The 21,146-nt window shown below is 43.8% G+C and overlaps 1 long non-coding RNA gene across 1 annotated transcript; it reads left to right on the forward strand.

Moving 5' to 3' along the window:
* The first annotated feature begins 812 nt into the window (after nt 1-812).
* LOC129388243 (uncharacterized) lies at nt 813-1,537 on the forward strand. The gene is made up of 2 exons (XR_011892215.1): nt 813-972; nt 1,077-1,537. It is a non-coding gene; the product is annotated as an uncharacterized lncRNA (long non-coding RNA).
* Nucleotides 1,538-21,146: the final 19,609 nt, after the last annotated feature.

Consider the following 21,146-nt stretch of genomic DNA (forward strand, 5'->3'; position numbering starts at 1 on the left):
TTATATGATTATACCGGGGCTTCCGCTCTATAAAGATCGCACATCACATTCGATGGACGCATCCACAAGTCGGGGCTCACATTGCTGCTCGCATTGATTCATTAAAGTGAATCACAAAGACAACGAAGCCTGGCAATTTCTTCACGAGAACTTACGCATTCAGCGCTTTGGTTGATAACATAACCACAATGGTATTGAACTAACGCGAACCTTTGTTTCGTGATACACGCCATCATAAGGTGGCTGATATGCGACGGCGATTGCATCTCGTACACTTCGTTTTCGCCTGATTTGAGGATCTGCACCGCCTTCTGCCGCGTTCGTTAACCGCGTGAAGGCAGCACGTGCCTCGTGCTGAGATGTTTTCGCGTTGTGCTTTGCTTCTCTCGTGCACGGACTGCTTTACTTTCTATTTTTTCACGCAATTGCAGCTCCCGCTCGTCTCAGGTTTCTTCTTCGTCGTCGTTGCTCAGGAAAGTCAAGAATTTGATGCGAAGATTACCTTCCGGCTGAGGAAGAGTGAGTAATTGATGAATTTCCTTGTAAGTTATCCGCGGCAACACGAACCCATGACCTTCAGCAGTAACTCACCACTTCTGTTGCATTCTAAAATTAAGCGAACGAGCTAAGTATCAAAATCGAAATAGGCGAATTTCTTTTAGATGCCACATACGATCCCAATAGCGTTGACCATCAGCTTCAGAAACATCAACACCGAAAATGGCCACCGAAAGCCCATAAAATTCCACAACTCGATCTAGAGGTTATTTTTGCAATCCTCGTAGGAGAAACCAGAGCAGTCATAGAAGCAAGTGGCGTTCGCAAGTAGGGAAAGAAGAAGGAGAAGACTGTTGTCAAGAGCGTTTGATCTCGGCTGAAGTCCCGAGCAGTTTCACGGCCGCTTTCTTTGGGCTAGGCTGTGGACGCGGAGTCAAAGTGGTAATGAAGCAGCAACCTCCCGGCGGCCTTGTGGTAAGTACTCAGGCAACAGATGGGCCTGCGTTACCATCACAATGTCTGCTGCCTCCAGCTCGAGTGCTGTGCGTATGGCTGCTCCGACAATGGCGTCTATAAAGGCGCAGGTTGGGGCCCCCATGGGATCTGCCTGGAACGATAACCTTCAACACGGAGGCGCCTTGGCGGCTGGAGCGGACTGCTGGGGTGAGGCAACCCCACAGAAGGGGGAGCTCACTTCTATCTGCGGGGGCGTCCGCCATTGGGAGCGTGGCAGATCAGCGAGAACCACCACCGGCGGAACATACGTCAAGTGCAACCAAGAAGGGCACATGAGCCGGGACTGTCCCACTGCTGACTATGGAGGACGAGGAGGATGCCGACGAGGAAGGCCACATGAGTAGAGATTGATCTGTAGACCCTTGGGCGGTACACACCCAAATGTGGTCCGCTACGCTTCGTGTATGACCAAATTAGGCATTTTGTGTGTATTTTGTGCTATAATAGCTCATTTATTTTAGGAAATTTTGAAATTTGTACTTTTTTGACGATGATGTCGATAAATATATTCTTATACCTTCCACTATCTTGTATTCCTTTTCCATGTTCGCTTTCGTAGTTTTAATATTTTGGTGCGTATATGTGCAGCATATATAATTATTCGCGCCGTTGCATCATCATCATCATCATCATCATCAAAAACCTGTTTTATGTCCACTTCAGGACGAAGGGCTTTCCTTGCGATCTCCAAGTACCCCTGTCCTGCTTGCGCCAACCGATTCCAACTAGCCCTCGCGAATTTCCGAAGTTCATCGCTCCACATTGTGTTCTGCCGTCCTCGACTGCATTTCCCTTTTCTTGGTACCCATTGCATGGTCCAACGTTTATCTAACCTGCGCATTACATGACCTGCCCAGCTCCATTTTTTTTTTCTTTTAATGTCGATTAGAATATCGGCTATACCCGTTTGCTCTGTGATCCAAACCGCTCTCCTTATGTCTCTGAACGTTATGCCTAGCAATCTTCGTTCCATCGCTCTTTACACGGTCCTTAACTTGTTCTAAAGCTTCTTTGTCTCCAAGTCTCTGCCCCATATGTCAGCACTGGTAAAATGCACTGATTGTACACCTTCCTTTTTAATGATAATGGTAAGCTTCCAGTCAGCAGCTGAGAATGTCTGCAGTATGCGATGCCACCCGTTGTTATTCTTCTATGAATTTTTTTAATGATCATTGTTCCCTGTGATTAATTGACCTAGGTAAACGTACTGCGTCACAGACTCTAGGCACTGACTGGCAATCCTGAACTCTGGTTGCCTTGCCCGGCTATTGATCATTATCTTTGTCTTCTACATATTAATCTTCAACCCCACTCTCACACTCTCTTTATTAAGGTCCTCAATCATTTCTTGTGATTCATGTGCATTGTTGCTGAATAGAGCAATGTCATGGGCAAACTGAAGGTTACTGAGATATTTGCCGTCGATCCCTACTCCTAAGCCTTCCCAGTTTAATGGTTCGAATACTTCTTCCAAGCAGGCAGTGAATAGCCTTGGAGAGTTTGTGTCTCCCTCTATGACCCCTTTCTTTACAGGTATCTTCTTGCTTTTCTTCCGTAGAATTAAGGTAGCTGTGGAACCTCTGTAGATATTTTCCAAGTTAATTACTGTATTTACGTAAGCGGTCTGTACTCCTTGATTACGTAATGCCTCTATCACTGCTGGTATCTCTACTTATCAAATACCTTTTCGTAATCTATGAAAGCTAAATAGAGAGGCTGATTGTACTCTGCAGATTTCCCGATTACCTGAATGATGACATGGGCATGATCCATTGTAGACGTATCTCTTCCTGAAACCTGTCCGTTCCCTTCGTTGACTAAAGTCCAGTGTTGCCCTTCTTTTATTGAAGATTATCTTGCTGAATATTTCTTATAATACTGGAAGTAAGCTAATGGGCCTATCATTTTTCAATTCTTCAACATCTCCCTTTTTGTGGATTAGTATAATGTTTGCATTATTCCAGTTTTCTGGGACCCTTGCAGTCGATAGACACTTCGTATAACGAGCCGCCAGTTTTCCACGCATTATGTCTCCTAGATCTTTGATTAAATCGGCTGTTATTCCATCTTCTCCTGCCGCTTTTCCTCGTTTCATGACTTGCAAGGCCTTTCTGACCTCATCGCTAGTTGTAGAAGGAGCCTCTGTGTACATGTATCTGTACATGTACAGGTACAGATACTCTGGGTACTGCACAGTATAGAATTCTTCCACTGCTTTTACTATACCTTCTACACTGCTGATGATATTACCCTGCTTATCTTTCAGTGCATACATCTTGGTTTGTCCTATGCCAAGTTTCCTTCTCACTGATTTCAGGCTGCGTCTGTTCCTTACGGTTTCTTCGGTCCTTCTATCGTTATAATTTCGAATATCACTTATTCTCGCCTTGTTGATCAGTTTTGACAGCTCCGCGAATTGTATCTTATCTCTTGCGTTGGACACTTTCATTCTTTGTAGTTTCTTTATTAGGTCTTTTTTTACTAGGGAGAGCTTGCCTACTGGTTGCCCCCCTTCGTGTCTTGCCTCCCACTTTAATTGCTGCCTCTGAAGCCAGTCTAGTTAAGTTTTCATTCATTACCTCTATGTCATCTTCAGCTCTCTGTTCGAAGGCTGCGTATTTGTTTGCAAGTACCAGTCTGAATTTGTCTGCTTTTACCCTTACTGCCTCTAGGTTGACGCGTTTCTTCTTGACCAATTTTACTCTTCCTCTCTTCAAATTGAGGTGAATCCTAGCCCTCACTAACCTATGATCACTGCACTTTACCCTACCTATCACTATAAGATCCTGCACTATGCTGGGATCAGGACAAAGTATGAAACCAAGTACATTTCTTGTTTCACCATTAGGGCTTTTCCAGGTCGACTTTCTGTTGTTCCGCTTCCTGAAAAAGTTGTTCATTATTCTTAGCTTATTCCGTTCTGCGAATGCTACCAGCATCTGTCCTCTAGCGTCCTTAGAATCGACGCCGTAGTTGCCAAATGCTTGTTCACCAGCCTGCTTTTCCCCCACTTATATATATATATATATATATATATATATATATATATATATATATATATTAGTGAAGCATTGAATCAAAGGATTCTGCAGGGAAACCGGCCAAAGAATGGAAACACGCAATAAAAATACTGTAAGTTTTAGTGACGTTTCGACTGGGCACCGGCCTCCACTCCGACGGACGCCGGTCCTGACTCATTGTCCGAACGGTGGCGTGATGGAGAGCGGCTTCAGTGGCGAACGAACCATTGATGTTGCCTGTAGCTTTCACACGTCTTCGAAACATGAGATTGTGCGACTTTCTACGCAAGCCACGCGAGAACAGAGCAATGCGATGCGGGAACATGACTGAATGTGATTTTACGTGGCAGTCGGTTTCGTCACAACTCTCACAGGCCACAGAAGTGTTTGGGACGTTAACTTTTTGTTTACTTGATTGGCGCTGAAAAACCCAACTTCAAGCAATGTAGTGAAGACAACTTACTTTAGAACTAAACAAATTTTTACGCGTGTTCTGCGAATAAATACATGATCCTGGGTGTATTTTAGGCATTTATTTAATGCGCCGATCCAATAAAGCATTTAGCAAGAATTGGAATTTTTGAAGCGCTTTTTTTTTTTTCAAAAATAACCCGTGGGTAAAGGGTTATGCGAACTCAATGCAAATAAGTGTAACTGCAGCACAGAACATTAGTTGCCTTGCTTCATTGACAACCTCAGGCACTACATTAGAGTGGCAGGCCAGAGCAAGTTATAGCTCAGGCTGGCATCTCTGCCTTTCTGTAAATCTCTATATCTCTTTCTCAGGCACTGTAACAATATATTTTATGGTTTGGCACCTACTTATCTGCAAAAGTGGACAAAATGCATGCGTCTTTGGTAAACCACAGCACTCGTAGTGCACAACTAAACAATGATAATTAACTTGTAACCTAAAGAAACCAAGCTGAACTGTCACTATTTCTTCAGGTGACTCACGAAACAGTATGCTAAGAACCTTAGTCGAACAACGGTGGTGACCATCATGTGCAGTGCCTGGGGGAAACGCATGCAGCATTACGACACTACCTGCTTTTCTTTTTTGCTCTTGCCAGATCAACCGATTATTCACGATTTATCCTTAATCGAAAAATTAGAACTGACTCGCACAAGGTACTACTGGTAATAAAATAACCTTCAGCGCTTATCGAATGGGTGCCGCAGTGCTACAGTTGACCTGCCGAAGGGGGGCCGAGCACCTCCTTAAAACAGGGCATGGTCCCTCTGGACGTCCCCTGACTTTAAGCACTGGCCACACCAATCCAAGTCACTCAACTACTCAACAACGGTCCTGTATAGATTTGTGGCCAAGGATCTGTCGAAGGTTGTAACCGAACCAATCAGTGTATATCACAGTAATCACAAAGCTATCGTCACTACCGTTGCCAAATAATGAAAATTAATACACGTACCCTTGTCTAAGCCTGCTTGATGCGCTACAGTTTCATTGGTCATCCACCTTCACAGAGTGGAATGGCTCCTCGATTTTCCGCACCCCACCACGCCACGGTGGTATTTAAGCAGCCCACCATGCAACAACTGTTCTTCGACGAGCATTGAAGTTTGGCCACCACACACATGTGAGGGATGTTGCTTATTTTGCTTCGAAAACCTCAATCAAACAGAGAAGCACGAGCAACGACGCAGAAAACTACGGCGGAGGGCTGCCTCGTTTTCCTAGTGCGCTTCGGTGCACCACGTTGAACGTCGCCATCTTTCCACACCCAGTGCGAGATAGAAGAGGAGGTCTCGGATTGGGGCACAAACGCACACGAAAATGCCTGTTTCATTTGTAATAAAATAAATTATAAGGTTTTACGTGCCAAAACCACTTCCTGATTATGAGACACGCCGTGCCAAAACCACTTTCTGATTATGAGACACGCCGTAGTGGAGGACTCCGGAAATTTCGACCACCTGGGGTTCTTTAATGTGCACCTAAATCTAAGCACACGGGTGTTTTCGCATTTCGCCCCCATCGAAATGCGGCCGCCGTGGCCGGGATTCGATACCGCGACCTCGTGCTCAGCAGCCCAACACCATAGCCACTGAGCAACCACGGCGGGTTGTTTCATTTGTGTTCGTCGCTGGAAACACGGAGCTTTCAACGTTTTGAAGCGTCCGAAACGTTGTCGTTGCCCGAGCTATAGTTTTAAGGAACTCTGCGTCGTTTTCTGGCCGTGTGGCACATGTACGTCCTGGATGCATTCACGACACTGCATGGTGGCCGCCTCGTGGATGCGTTCGGTCGCGCTCGGAGATATGTTTCTCTTCTCACATCGCGGCTCTTTCTTAGATGGTCATGCAATGCTTCGGCTTCTTCGGCGACTGCCGTCTCCTCTGCAAAAGTCACGTTGCTATAGTTGCGGTTTTCCTTCCGGAGTGCCTCGTCTTCGGCGCCAGACTGACGGTACGCCAGCTGTACCGAGTTTTCAGTGAGAGTGTGCGCGTGTATCCAGCTGCGACGAAGCGCCTCGCGGCATGGTTGATTCTGTATACGAGAGCGCTTGGTAATTCAAGTTCAAGTTCAAGTTTTATTCTTCTTCTAGTACAGACTAGAAACGTCCTCCCGGGCTAAAAGCTGCCGTCAGCAGCTTGACTGGACCCAGGAGGCGTTATACATGGCAGCGCGATAACAATAACCTTTTTGGTACAAAAAAAAACTTAAGCAGAAGTTTACTAAACATAAAATTGAAAACTCAGATACATGCTTATGAAAGGATATGTAAGAAACAACAAGACATTTTTGTACAAATAAAACAAAAAGGCAAAAAAGAAAAAACATGGTCATTTATATGCATCGTTATACATGAATATATATGTTATAGGTTAACGAAATACATCTTCGACTCTTTACGAGAGAATTTATTAGCGTAAACATGACTATTTAGAATTTTCGGCAAATTGTGTTTAATAGATTGTAACTTATACTCGGTGCGAAAGCGCGGTACAAGCCAAGGTTCAGGATTTCTGAAATGCACAGTTATGTCATGGTGCTTTAAGGTCGCTAGTGATGTAAGAAAATCTCTCCATTCTTTCCTTGCAAAATAAAATATTTGTAAAAGACGATATTCGTAGTACCGACCTACCCATATGATTTGGTATGTTTGTGATAATGTTTTTGTTGTTGATCGGGCTTCAATATTAGCAATGTGTCGGAAAAGTGCCTTTTGTAATGTAACTATTTTATTTATGTTAGTTCGTGTTGTCGTTGCCCATACTAAACTGCAATAATTAAATTGCGAGGTGAACAATGCATGATAAATTTGTAGCTTGGCTTTTGTCGGCATGTAAGCTCTACAGCGAGATAATACACCGGCGACTGCAGAAAACTTGTTTCGAAGGTTATTAAAATGAGCATCCCAACTCAAATGACATGAAAATATTACTCCAAGTATTTTGTGTTCAATAACTAGTTCTATGTGTTTGCCTAAATAAGTGATTGAATGTTCCAACTGAAAAGGTTTGTTTCTGGCTCTGAAAAGAATAGCTTTCGTTTTAGTGGGATTAATTCTGATTACATTTGAATGTGACCAATCAGATAGTTTCATTAGCAATGCATTACACCTGATAATTAGTTCGTTTGCGTCTTTTCCACAGAGAGTATAGTGCTATCATCCGCATATATAAAGAAATCAACTGTAGGATCTATATTTACTAAGTCATTAATATATAAGTTAAATAATAGAGGGCCCAAAACACTCCCTTGCGGCACTCCATTTTTAAGTGTCAAGAAAGAAGATAGGACGTTGTTAATACATACACACTGAGTTCTATTTCTGAGATATGATTCCATTAAAGTGAGTGGATGTCCGCGTACTCCATATATTGATAGTTTATATTTAAGAATGTCATGATTGATGGAATCAAATGCCTTGCTAAAATCGATGAAGAGCCCGAGGGCGAATTCTCCGTTGTCTATGCTTTGCACAATACTTTCTTTCAAGGATAAAAGGGCGGCTTCCGTAGATCTACCTTTTCTAAAACCAAACTGTGAGTTTGTTACTACATCATATCTGTCTAGAAACTTTGTTAGGCGTGTAGCAATAATTTTTTCTAGCACTTTGGAAAAAATGGGTAGGACAGATATTGGTCTATAATTAGAAACATTATTTATATCGCCATGTTTGTATAGCACAGATACTTTAGCTCGTTTCATGCCGTCTGGGAAAGTCGCCGATTCTATGGCTAGATTGAATATATGGACCAACGTGCGGATAAATGGTAAGTGATGTAAGACATATTTTATTGGCTTAATTTGCAAATTGTCAATATCCAATGCATTGCTGTTATTAAGATTTTTTATTGTTGTAAACACCTCATGTTCGTCAGTTGGCTCCATAAATATAGTTTCTGAAACACATTTATCTAGTGAATGCATGACTTGGGAGTCATGGGTGTGCGTAACGCTTGCATTCACAAAATGAGTATTGAAATGGTCTGCCAGTGCTTTACCGATCAATTCGCAATTTGCGTAGCTTATCGACTTGGGTGCACTACTTTTAGTTTGACGACCTAAAACGTTATTTATTATTTTCCAAACCGCATCTGGACGTTTCTTGTCGATTTCAAAAAACAGACGTTGATAGTAATCTATTTTTGCCTGTCTTAGTATTTTATTCAGTTTATTTCTTTCGGTTTTGAATTCCTTAAGTTTAATTTCTGATCTGGAGTGCAAGAACGCATGATAAAGGCGGTTCTTCTTTTTTATCATTTTGATGTGCTCACTCATAATCCACGGTTTTCGTATCGTTTCTGATTTCCTAACTTGCTTGAAGGGGAAATGCGCAGTATAGATGCGCACAAATAGTTCAAGAAACTTGTTATACGCTTCGTTAACATTTTTTTCTGTTAACACGGAATCCCAGTTTTGCGTACCTACAGCTAGACTGAATAAATCCAGTGCTTCGTTAGAAATGTGTTGGTAGGTAAGTAATTCAATGTTTTGTTTGATACTGTTATCTAATGCGTACACTATAAAGACTGGGCAGTGATCACTAATATCATTAGAAAGTGTACCCGCGGTGCAGACTGAGGTTTCTATATTTGTAATAAGAAGGTCGAGGGCAGATGAGGTAGATTGAGTAACCCTCGTTGGTGTAGTGATCAGATTGGTAAAGCCAAATGATAGTAGTAGATTGTTTAAATCCTGCACATGCTTATTTTTATCTAAAATATTTATGTTGAAGTCGCCTCCACAGACAAAATGAACATTATTAAATGAACAGAACTCCAGTAGCTTACCAAAACAATCAATGAAATTCTCAATACTTCCGCTCGGAGGGCGGTATATTACTGATAAGACCCTTTTCTTGTCCTTGACAGTTAACATCTCGCAGTCAAGACTTATGAATGTGAACTCTGGAATCAGTTCGTAATGGTAATTATTTTTAGTATAAAGGGCAACGCCACCCCCTCGCCTATTCTGACGGTTTAAGTAAAAAGGAGTATATCCATCCAGGCCGACGACATCGTAGCTACTTTGAAACCAAGTTTCAGAAATCATGATGACGTCGAACTAGAAAGAAAATTGGCTGAGAAGACAAGAGATACTGTCACTTTTGTGAATAGCGGAACGGGAATTGAAATGCAAAACAGAGATAAGCTTGGTATCTTGTAGATGAACGTTTTGTGGTAGCGCAAATTCAAAATATTCCATTTTGAACAGAAAGTACAAGATTTAACACAACATTTAGCATATCTTCGAAAGGTCTTCGTGATGCTGTATTCTTACAATGGGTGTGTCGTCCGACTGCCTCGCGAATATCCTGCCATTATACGACCAGACGGACTTCCATCCATGCTCACGTTTTCTACCGATAGCGATTCCAAGTAGTTGCTTTAGGGTAGGGCATAGGTGCTCGTTCACGTAAATTTTGCGAGTGTTATCATTTCCAATATCCTTGTTAGAAAGACGTGCCCTCTTTGCCTTGTTAAGCACAGCATCGCGCTTGGTCCTGGATTTAAACTGCACAATGATGTTCGAGTTTTCTGGGTCTCGGGTGGGTACACGGTGACATATTTCAATGTCAGTCTCGACAATTTCTTCTTCGATAACTTTCCCGATCATCTGAACGGTGTCCAGCACATTCTCATTATCTTTTTTGACGACGCCTTGTATTTCGAGATTTTTGTTTCTCGAGTACTGTTCCGAGTGCACAAAGCGTTTTTCAAGTTCTCGGGCCCTGCGTTCGAGGGCGTTGCATCTTTCTTGAAGCACCATATTTTCATTTTCTAGTTTTCGTCTTGCAGTTTCTTCAGCATTCAGTCTTGTCTTCAGTTCTTCAACTGAGGCGTGACCAAACTCAATGCTCTGAATTCGATTTTTGTGCTCTATTTTCATTTCTCGAATCTCATTGCGCATGTCCCTTTCCAATGCCTCACGATATTGCTTTAGTTGATCCCTAAATTCCTGTTTCACTTGGGTGAGTTCAGCTTTCATTTCCTCTTTTAGTTTAGCTATTTCCTTAGCCATACCTTATCAACACAAAATATGCACTCCACAAAGCAAAGAACAAAGCAAAGAAAAGCAAATAAAACAAAACAATGAAACCCGGCAGCAGCGACGGTAAATTGTATGCAATAGTATTAGTACAATAGTACCTTAAAACACCAACCTGCGGTAAAAATGCAGACAGGCGTTCAGCGTTGTAGTAGATGTGTCGTCGCTGCTGCCAAGTGAATCGAACTCCCGCGAAGCACTCGTTTATGAAGCTTTGGCGCTGTGACGTCGCCGCCGATGCCGCAGTTGATTGGCTCAGCTAACAGTAGTGCTTTACCACGAAAATCGCTGCCTTGTCCGCCACGTGACGTCACGCCACGCTCCGGACACGCTTGCAGAACGAACTGGTGGGGGGCACAACTTGCAGCTTCTGGGACAGGGGAATCTGCGGTAAAAATGCAGACAGGCGTTCAGCGTTGTAGTAGATGTGTCGTCGCTGCTGCCAAGTCTTCGCAGTCTTTTCAGTCTCAGGCTTCTTTTTCCTTTTTCTTTAAATTCTTAGCAGCAGAGAGGCTGAATTCTTTGACAAACAGGATGAACGCGATGCGTCCAATTTGAAACGAGAAAAAAAAAAAGAAAAGTAATAGGTGAACAAAACAAAATTAGCGGATCGAGAGCGATGGTAACAGCGCTTTTTCCGACAGGACGTGTGCTTGTTCAAATCTGCAGAAACAAAATTTTAGGTTTTCATCTGGATGCGTTTATTTCTAAGCCAAGGCTAGAGATACGACAGCCGATTAGCAACTTAGCCATGTTTTTGTGATAAATCTCTATTATAGCTGCGTTTTCTCGATGTTTGTATAAACGTGACAATGAATCGTACAACAGCTAACAACCACACAGTTAGTCAGCTAATTTACGTTACGCACACAAGAAAACTAACATACATCTTTATATTTGTATGGTTTAACAATGACATAAGGCTGTAATTTTAGGTCTCTCGCGATCAGCTTCGCGCTGAACAAGCATCTAAAATGACAAACCAAAATTAGTCTACCTTTGTCACACAGTTTGATAATTTCATTTTTCTTGGAGGTAATTAAGGGAACACTCGCCAAAGGCAAAAAAGTTTATCACACAAACGCTCGGTGGCAGCTTCTTTGTTGAAGCGGGCGTTCCGTTCTTTGCTCGGACGAATCTTAACGCGTAGCCAAGAAGCTGAATTAAACATTAAGAAATGACCTGGCAAGCAATGGCTACCCCCGCCAACTACTACGCCAGCAAGAAAGCCGTTCTACTGAGCCACCCCGCAACAGTACTTGTACTGAGCACCCATCCGACCCATCCTGTTGGCTCCCGATGTAAGCGAAACACTTGCAAGAGTGTTCAAGGATTTCAACGCTCAGATGTCCCACGTACCCACACACAAGTTAAGAAACCAACTGGCCTGCGTGAAAGATCCCTTGAAACGTAAACGTTTCCCGGGAGTGGTATATATATATATATATATATATATATATATATATATATATATATATATATATATATATATATAGAGAGAGAGAGAGAGAGAGAGAGAGAGAAAAAGAGGTTTCCTTAAAGTTCAGCACGCAGGATCCGACGTAACATACGCAGGAAAGAGACGAACCTTTTGGAAGACGTATTTACTTAACGTTGTCGGCTGGTGGACCAGCCTTCGTCAGAGTACAGTAACACATGAACAACACATACACAGCTTTAAAAGCGCCGTATCAAGAGCAGAGGGCGCACTATACCTGCGCTGACTAGACATTACACTGCGCATCATAAATCATTATCATTGCGCATTATAAATCATTATCAATGACACGCATATTGGAATACAAAAAATGAGATGCAGATGTGTTCAGGATAAAATATATACAAGCAGGTAAGTGCTAGCGGTTACCATGATTATGCATAGTGAAAACAAAATGACGTACATATGCAGATACAAAGGCGTGATGTTTAGCACATGGCACCTCTAAGTGCAACCTCGAATTATCTAAATATTGAGGTGTTAAGCGTACAACTTCAAGCCACATACGTCAAAAAAGCCACATGAAAAATAAAAAGCGTTGAAATCGTACATGTACACTGTGGGGGAAGTGTATATTTGTGCTCAATCTAAAGTTACTCAGGTTAGTTTTCCTTTGTTTTCATTTATTCCGGACGAGACAGCGTTAAATTTATGGATCAGATAAGGTTCGCGAAGCTCGCGGTCTTGGCTGGTGCGGAATACAGATTCGAGTGTGGTTACCTTGAGATTGTTAAATGATTGGCCCGGCATGTTAACATGTTTTGAGAGTGGTAGGTTTGGTTGGGATTTGGCATGCGATCTGTGGTTGTTAAAATGGATTCTGAAAGGTGTTTCAGTCTGGCCTCTGTATTGCATGTGGCAAGTGCCACACTCGAGCAAGTACACCACGTTACATGAATCACAATTGAAACTGCCTTTAATTGTGAACATGAATTGGCTGGCTGTGCTGGTGGCAGTCAATGTAGGTGTTATATGAGGGCAGACTTTGCAACGTGGTTTATTGCGGCGGCTGCAACCGGTTGGGTTAGAAGTGGCGATTTTTGAAGACGTTAGTATGTCACCTATGTTTTTCGAACGCGTATACACGACACGAGGTGGATCAGGAAAAACGGCCTTTTACCTGTCGCTTTGGGTGAGAATGTTGTAGTGTTTGCGGAGTATGCCTGAGACTTTACGGTTAACGCGGAATGTGTGAGTATCAAATTAGCCGACTGGGAGCCACTAGGCTTGTTTCTGCCCTTAAGAAAGTCCATCCGGTCGTGTCTTGCCGCTCGGTGTATCGCGTCATCGATCATCTTTGCTGGATATTTACGGTTGAGAAGTTTCTTTTTGGAGCTCCTGGCAACAAGAATTAAAACCGTCTTCTTCGGAACATATGCGCTAAAAAGCGCTGTGCCTGGCCGTGTGGAATCGCAGTCTTGCAATGACGCCCGTGCCTGCTTTCAAAATGAAGAAATTGATGATTATCAGTTGGCTTTTTGTAGAGTTTTGTGATTAGGCGTCCGTCAGAAATTGTAATAGTGACGTCAAGGAAGTCTACAGACGATGGTGAGTAATGATGTGTGAACTTGATAGCGGGGTGTGCCTGGCTGAATGCCGCAATGAAGTTTGAGTTTGTTTCGCTATGCGTCCAAATAGAAAATATATTGTCGATGTAGCGTTTAAAGTAGATATGTTTTAGCCGTACACTCTTAAAGAACGCGTCTTCGAGCACTCCCATGAAGACGTTTGCATAGTTAGGGCCTATTTTCGTTCCCATCGATGTTCCTCTAATTTGTACATAATGAGAATGATTAAATTTGAAGTTGTTAAACTCGAGAACTAACTTCAGCAGAACCTCGAGGGTTGGGCTGTCAATAGGGTTATTACACTGGAGGTGTTCATAGGAGTTCAAGACAGCCTCAATGCCATCCCCATGGGGAATATTCGTGGAGAGGGAAGTGACATCCATCGTCACCAGGAGCGAGCCTTCAGGAACCGTTAAATCTATTATGTCGTTAAGAAAAACATTAGTATCCTTAACGAAAGAAGAAAATGTGACTGGAATAAATTTGATTAAACTGTCGACGTAACGAGAGATGTTTTCTGTGACTGTTCTTATGCCGGATAAAATGGGACGGCCTGGATTACCTGGTTTATTTATCTTGGGCAGCAGGTTAAAGCGTCCGGCTATTGGAATAAGTGGGATCAAGGAGCGTGCTGTCTTATCGTCGTTCTGCTGCTTCACCAATGCTTTTATGGTGTCCTTAATGATGGAAAGCAATTCGTCGGTAGGATCACAGGGAAGCTCTTTATAAAATGTGCCGTCAGATAACTGTCTTATGACTTCTTTTATGTAATTTTCTTTTGTTCTTCTCACGACCGAGCCACCCTTGTCCGCCGGGTTAATAAAAATACCATCGCGTGTGCTTAGGAGAGCATTGGATTCGCTAGTGGAAAGATTTATCTGGAATGGGCCGCGTGTCTTTTAGTTGTCGAGCACGTCGCGAGAAACACCTTTGATATATAGGTCTAGGCATTTGTCCTGTTACCCGCCGTGGTTGCCCAGTGGCTATGGTATGGGCTGTTGAGCACGAGGTCGCGGGATCGAATCCCGGCCACGGCGGCCGCATTTCGATGGGGGCGAAATGCGAAAACACCCGTGTACTTAGATTTAGGAGCACGTTAAAGAACCCCAGGTGGTCGAAATTTCCGGAGTCCTCCACTACGGCGTGTCTCATAATCAGAAAGTGGTTTTGGCGTGTAAAACCCCATAATGTTATTTGTCCTGTTGCGAGGCCGGCGTCCAGTGTGTCGCGGACGGTACAGCTAGGTGGTCTTGTTTGCTACTAGCGCGGTCATGAAAATATTCTTTGAGCCTCAAGTTTTGGGAGAAGTTTTCAATGTATTTCATTAATTGGAATTCGTCGAAGCCCCCGGTGGCTGGACAGAAATTAAGGCCTTTTGAAAGAACCCTTTCTTCCGTAGGCAGAAGCGCAACATGGGAAAGGTTAACTATGGTAGTATCCGGGTTGGTTCTCTCCGGCAATGTTTTAGTAATTGGGATTACGGAAGTTGCCGAACAGCTTTGTTTGGTAGAGTCAGTTACTACCGGGACATTGTCCCGCAACAGTATACGGCTTTTTATTTTGCTTAACGCGTTCACCTTTCTTCCTTCGTAAACATTCATCAAATGTACTTCATGCATGCGGGATAAGTTGGTCAACCAAGGTATTTTCTACTTTTAAAAGTGAGCTTGCTGATATTCATAGCGATTTAAAATGATACGGACTAGCTGGAGTGAAGCATTAGTCAGTACTTCTTGCCACTTATGCTTGTTTACGGTGTATAGTTCAGAGGTAGCCGGGTTTACATGAATTCGAAGACCCCTAGGGATTTTTGAAGTATTAACATACTCTCTAAGGGTGGACACATGAAGTTCCGCACGAATGCGTTTTTCAGTCACCTTCAGGCACTTCGGGAAAGATACAGAAACAGTACTTAAATCTGAATGACCAAAAGAGTGTTGTAGTCACTGGTCACTCGAGGCTGGGTTATTTGGAGACTTGCAGCGCGGAACGTGGGATGGAGCTCTGTCCCTTGACATCGGGGTTCGTGCAGGTGGCTGTGTGGGCTCTTTTGACGCGTGGTCGCACCAGGACTACGAGGCGTCCAGAAGACATTTGGCGCAAAGAGGACGGATGTGACTTGCTATCAGGCTAACGCTCTCGAAGCTAGGGTGCAGCCCATCGGCATCAAGCACTCGGTGGGGGCCCGGGGTAACCATTGAAAACCATAATGGTGAAAAATACTGTTTTTGATCGATGACAAAGGCCGCGAAGCATCCTGTTGAACTTGCGTGCTTCCGTATTGCATCGTCGCACAAAGCCTAAACTTTTACTGTTGTATCGGCGATTTAGGCTTCTTGGCAAAATCAGGCTTACGTAGATTCGGTATACTTTCGGTAGTTCCATCCGGATGTGGTCAATTAACGTGCGGTATTTCTGGAAGACTGTAGCGGCACTCGAACAAGAAAGCTCGTTGGTACAGACATGCAGTACAAGAGTCATTGTGGTGTCAGGTACGAAGTCTAGCAGGGAGCGCACGTCCTCGACACGGGCGACAGACTGCGCCAGATAGTCCGCACAAGAACGCGTTCTTAAATTCGCTATTATTTTCGCTCTTAAATGTTCGTACAAGCCGCCCCTGGACTGAGGGAAGCTGGTCATTGTGATAGAGGACGGACGAAGCAGCGGGTGAAGACCTCCGGGGAAGACACAAGTCTCCCCTGAAGAATCCGCCCCAGCCGCAAAAGAACACAATATTTGAGCCCACTCACTGCGTGCGTGTACTGCGTTGGTTTCTCATCATTGCTGTTCCGTCGCCATGGTGCACTAATAATGATTTGTCGGCCCTATTTTGACAAACTGCAGCATTTGGCCTTCACCGCTCTAAAACTGTGTTTGTCTGACCAGGGCGTGTTGCGGGTTCGGTCGGCGTTGGCCGTAAACATTCCCGTTATGTTGCTGCCCAGTGCGTTAAGCGAATCACGAAAGACGTTTGACGGCGTTTTCAGGAAACTAGGTGGTCGCTGCGGTGCGTTGATGCATGCACTGATTTAGCCGCAATGCAGCAAAATGTGGTCTGGAATGCCTGACAGAAGGGCGGACAAAATTAATGGGCAAAACAAAGTTATGTAGTCTTGCGGTGCAGTGCTGACCTTAGCAATATAAACTTGATTACTTCCCCCGTGACACAGCTCGATCGACCCCGCATGTTAGTCGGCTCAGCGTAGCCCTTTATTTCCTTGCTCATGCCATGGGCAAAGCGAGCTCAATTCGCAGGCGTGCGCGTCACACGTGTTTAAAACTAAAACAATTGAGAGGTTATGGTTAGCTGCTCGACCTAATAAGTAGCTGGAGCGCTAAACGCACAGGAAAAATGAAAAAAAGAAGAAACTTTGGGGGAAGGAGGGGACGTACAAAAGCGCAGTAATATATATATATATATATATATATATATATATATATATATATATATATATATATGTATATATATAACGTTTTTCTTTATTGCTCTGTTAAAGGAATGTTTTGCGAGAGGTTATCCGGCAATCTGACAGTGTGTTGAACAGAAATAATCTTATGCCAACCTAAACAAACCTAAATTGTTTAGATCAGAAAGAGATAATTAAATTTATTTGCAAGAAAGTAGTGTAAAGCATGCTTGACGATTGTCAAACATGATAGAGCGTGGTGCATGTAATGTCCGAGATAACCCGTTTGTCAGTGAAATAACGAGATTTTCCTTGTCAGAAAAATTTGATATATGCAGCGCCGTGTGCCTAGAATTAAAAGCGAAATGTAACCCTTGTTTTCTACAATGTCGCTTAGTCGACACGCCATTTCGCGAAGCACCCCTGCGATCGTGCTTTATTTCCAAAGCTGCGCAGACTCTCATTTTCTCCCTTTTCGCGACGTTAATTTATGACAGAGTCGCGAGATTGTGTCCCTGCCGGCGAACGCTTTGGTTATATAACAAAAAGAAAGGAAATATTTTTTATATTAAAGTATAAAAATCTGTGATTTTACGTGCCAAAAGCACCATATATAGTTAGTCTATATTAGACACGCCGGTAGTGGAGGACTAGGAATTAATTCTGACCCTTCCACGAATGCGGCCGCCACGGCCGGGGTCGAATCAACAACTTCGAGCTTAGCAGCGCAATGCCATGCAGCCACTGGGCTACTGCACGGTGCCATTTGTCCGCTTCAGATACTCTGAAGGATGCAGTTTACAGAACGGGGATATCTGTTGTTGATGCCGAGGTAGGAATATGTAAACTTCGCGATTCCATTTTTCTAGCTTACCAATTTTTGAAGGCCTTTGTAAAAAATCGAGGCATTAAATCTAAATTCTGCTTCCTAAACCACCATAATTTAACGGTTTTTTTCTCAGAAGCAACAAATTTCATTCAAATCGGTCCATGGGTTGCCTTATAAAAGCCGAATCGATCGAACGAGGGATCAAGTCAATTACTTTGAGATAGTGATTGAGGATGATGATGATGATGATGATGATGATGATGATGATGATGATGATGATGATGGAGATGTATTTTTTACGTACTGGCGGGTTCTCTTCAATTATCATTAACCATTTCTTGTCTCTCCGGAGCAAAAGAACAGCAACAGCTGGTAAGAAGGACTTCGTGAGTTTGTCATGTGCCGTACGCTGGCGGATGTACACACAAATTTTAAAAGGGGAGGGGGGGGGGATGATGGCAGCGCATCCTGACATTCCCCCTCTATACGTACGTGAAACGAGGCGGAAGCATGTGGTTGTTGGCTTGCCAGTGACATCAGCAGAGATATACTTTCACCACCTGTTCAAAAAAAAAAAAAAAAAAAAGAAACACTTAGAGTGCTAGGACGTGAGCCCATATCGAACCTGATGAAAGACAGGAGGAAAGGGCTGGGAAACAAAGCGGGCGCACGTTTAGCGGTAAGGACTCTCGCGCTCGAGGTCCGACGTCATCGCCAGCATTTTTAATTTTCTTGTCGACATTTGTACTTTTTCTTGTAGACTTCTCGTAGAGTGATTCAGCCGATTGTACGGTAAAGTGCGCAGTGCACTGTGCATAAGTCGACATGTTTTTCCCTCGATATACGGATGACGAAGGCTGGGGATCGGCTTGCTTTGGAGATGGTCTTAATGATGTGGCCACGAAAATCCAGGTGGTATATTGGAACATGACCAGCGGATGTCGAACTTGTGCATCATTTTCGTTCTACGTCTCATTTAGGAGGACATAATGGGGACACATTCACGGGCGTCTTCAGGCTTTTTTCTTGAGAGGAGACGCGGATAAGTGCAATTAAGTTCAGGAAAGCCATGGGGCTCTTTACATCGCAGCTATAAAAGTCAAAGCTGTTTTTTGATCAAAGCTGTTCGCAAGGATTTCCGAGAATTCGCGAAAACGAACCTTCAGAAGCGTCACTGTTTATGAAACGACACGGCAGCAGCCGCTTTTTCATATCGCCGCAGCACCTAAATAAATGCCCTGTACGACGGAACCTTATAATTCGCGCAAGAATTATAGAGGCCCGAAAAGTGTGATATCCGTAAAAAATCTATGGCGCATTTAGAATCGAGATAAACACTGGAGACCACAGCATTACTAGTCGATTTTGCTGCACCCGAAGACGCCATTGTAACCGCTGCACTTAAAATCGCTCTGTGCGCCCGCAAGAAGAGGGCGTCTCACGGGCGGGATTGGAGTATATCAGATACTCATAGGCCTAATTGACTGACTTGGTCGATTGGGCTTATCGTTCAAGAGCCAAAAGGAACTATATGAAATACGCTATGGTGGAGGGTCCCGGATTAATTTTGTCCACCTTGGGCTCTTTAACGAGCATCCCAAGTTCGGTAAACGGCCGCACGCCACGGTCGGCAATCAAGTCTGCGACTTCGCGTGCTCAGTAGCAGAACGCCATAGCCACATAAGACATCCATTAGCAGCTGTAGGACGAAGTGCGGGACGGGAGAATGGCACTGGGCAGTTATTCTGAAAGCCCATTCAGAACACACCCCGCCGCGCAGGCTCAAGTGCATAGCGGAGTGGTTCTCTCGCTCAAATGAGCTGTTGAGGTGCTAGACGAGGCAGGAATGAGCGTGCGGGCGTTCGCCGATGGCTTCGTACGGCGTGATAATTTGTGTGACGCACAATGCGCGCAACGCCGCTGGGCGTGAAGCCCGAACTCTAGTTCGTCACATCGCTTTATAAAGTTTTCTTTGTTGTTTTCTTCTCTTTACACTTCTTGTCTGTGGGACAGCCTTTTTTATTTACCGTGACGGAAATTTCAACTCACTCCCAATTTTCACTACTATGCATATCAACAACATTCTATTTTAGTTCGGTGAAAGTTCGTCTGGTAAGGTAACATGATGGGGAAGAAATTGTGGTCACTGACCAAATCAAGGTAAAAATAACACAGAGACGTTTCGAGACCCGTACGGGTTCCTTGATCGCATTAAATAATAATGATAAGATGAAAAACTTTCCATCAAGGGACCCATACGGGTCCCGAAGCGTCTCTGTGTTATTTTCACCTTGACTTGGTCAGTGACCACAATTTCTTTAACATTCTGTTTGCTGCATTCCCCGGACATCCTCGTTCGTGCAAGATGTTGCACATGGTTTCTCCGCACTAAATCTTGTAGCTATGCGAAGCACGATTTACAGGGAAAATAGAATTGTCGCAACGTACGTATGACTGAACAGTTCCATCTCTGCTGCAACATTTCTCATTTCTGTAGCTCGGAGTCACTGCAAGTGAGATCTCGAAAATAAAGATCGGTGCTATTCGTTTGGACAGAGTGGCCTGCGCGCAATTCGTTAAATTGTACTGTAGAGAAAACGAACAGAAGATAAAACGAAATGACCATGTCCTCAACCTACCATATTCAGCTCGAAACTTGATATTCGGGAAAGATATAGCAGAGCTTTTTCGTAACAAATTGTTAGCGAAGAGTTCGGAATGTAGGATAGATTACTGTCGGATACAGTAACAGTTTGAAATACCGATGCTAAAAAGAGAAGAAAAAAAAGAAACATACAGGTGTGCGCGGTGTTACTATTTGAAACTATGGATCGAAATAGTGTGCCAGATAATTTTACTCGAAATATTGTCAGTTATAGCTACATTGTTAGCTGAATGAAGTAGCGATACGATGCAGGGGCATAAACAAATATAGTAAATGGGATATAGTGGGACGGAGACTCTTAATATAACCTCCGCAGAGGTGTCAGCCAATGCCAGTATCGCAGTATAAGCAAAAGGGAACGCCACTGACAGCCCGCTGGTCACATTCACTAGTGCGAACGTTCGCTTCAGTGAGCTACACCGCGGAGCACCGAGAGGGGCGGTGGCACTCATGCCTGGCGTTGTTTTAGCCTGAATGTTGCGCGCGCCAAGGTGCGAGCTCAGGGGCGCCCCCTACGCGGCCGCGAGCACTCCTCCTACGAAGCGGCGCTGGCCCAAAGAGTGCATCGCGCGGCCACGCCTCGGGGCGTTGCAGCCCACATACGCACAGACACACGGCGCGCGCG

The sequence above is a fragment of the Dermacentor andersoni genome, chromosome 1 (genome assembly GCF_023375885.2).
Source record: "Dermacentor andersoni chromosome 1, qqDerAnde1_hic_scaffold, whole genome shotgun sequence".
NCBI classification, from domain to species: domain Eukaryota; kingdom Metazoa; phylum Arthropoda; class Arachnida; order Ixodida; family Ixodidae; genus Dermacentor; species Dermacentor andersoni.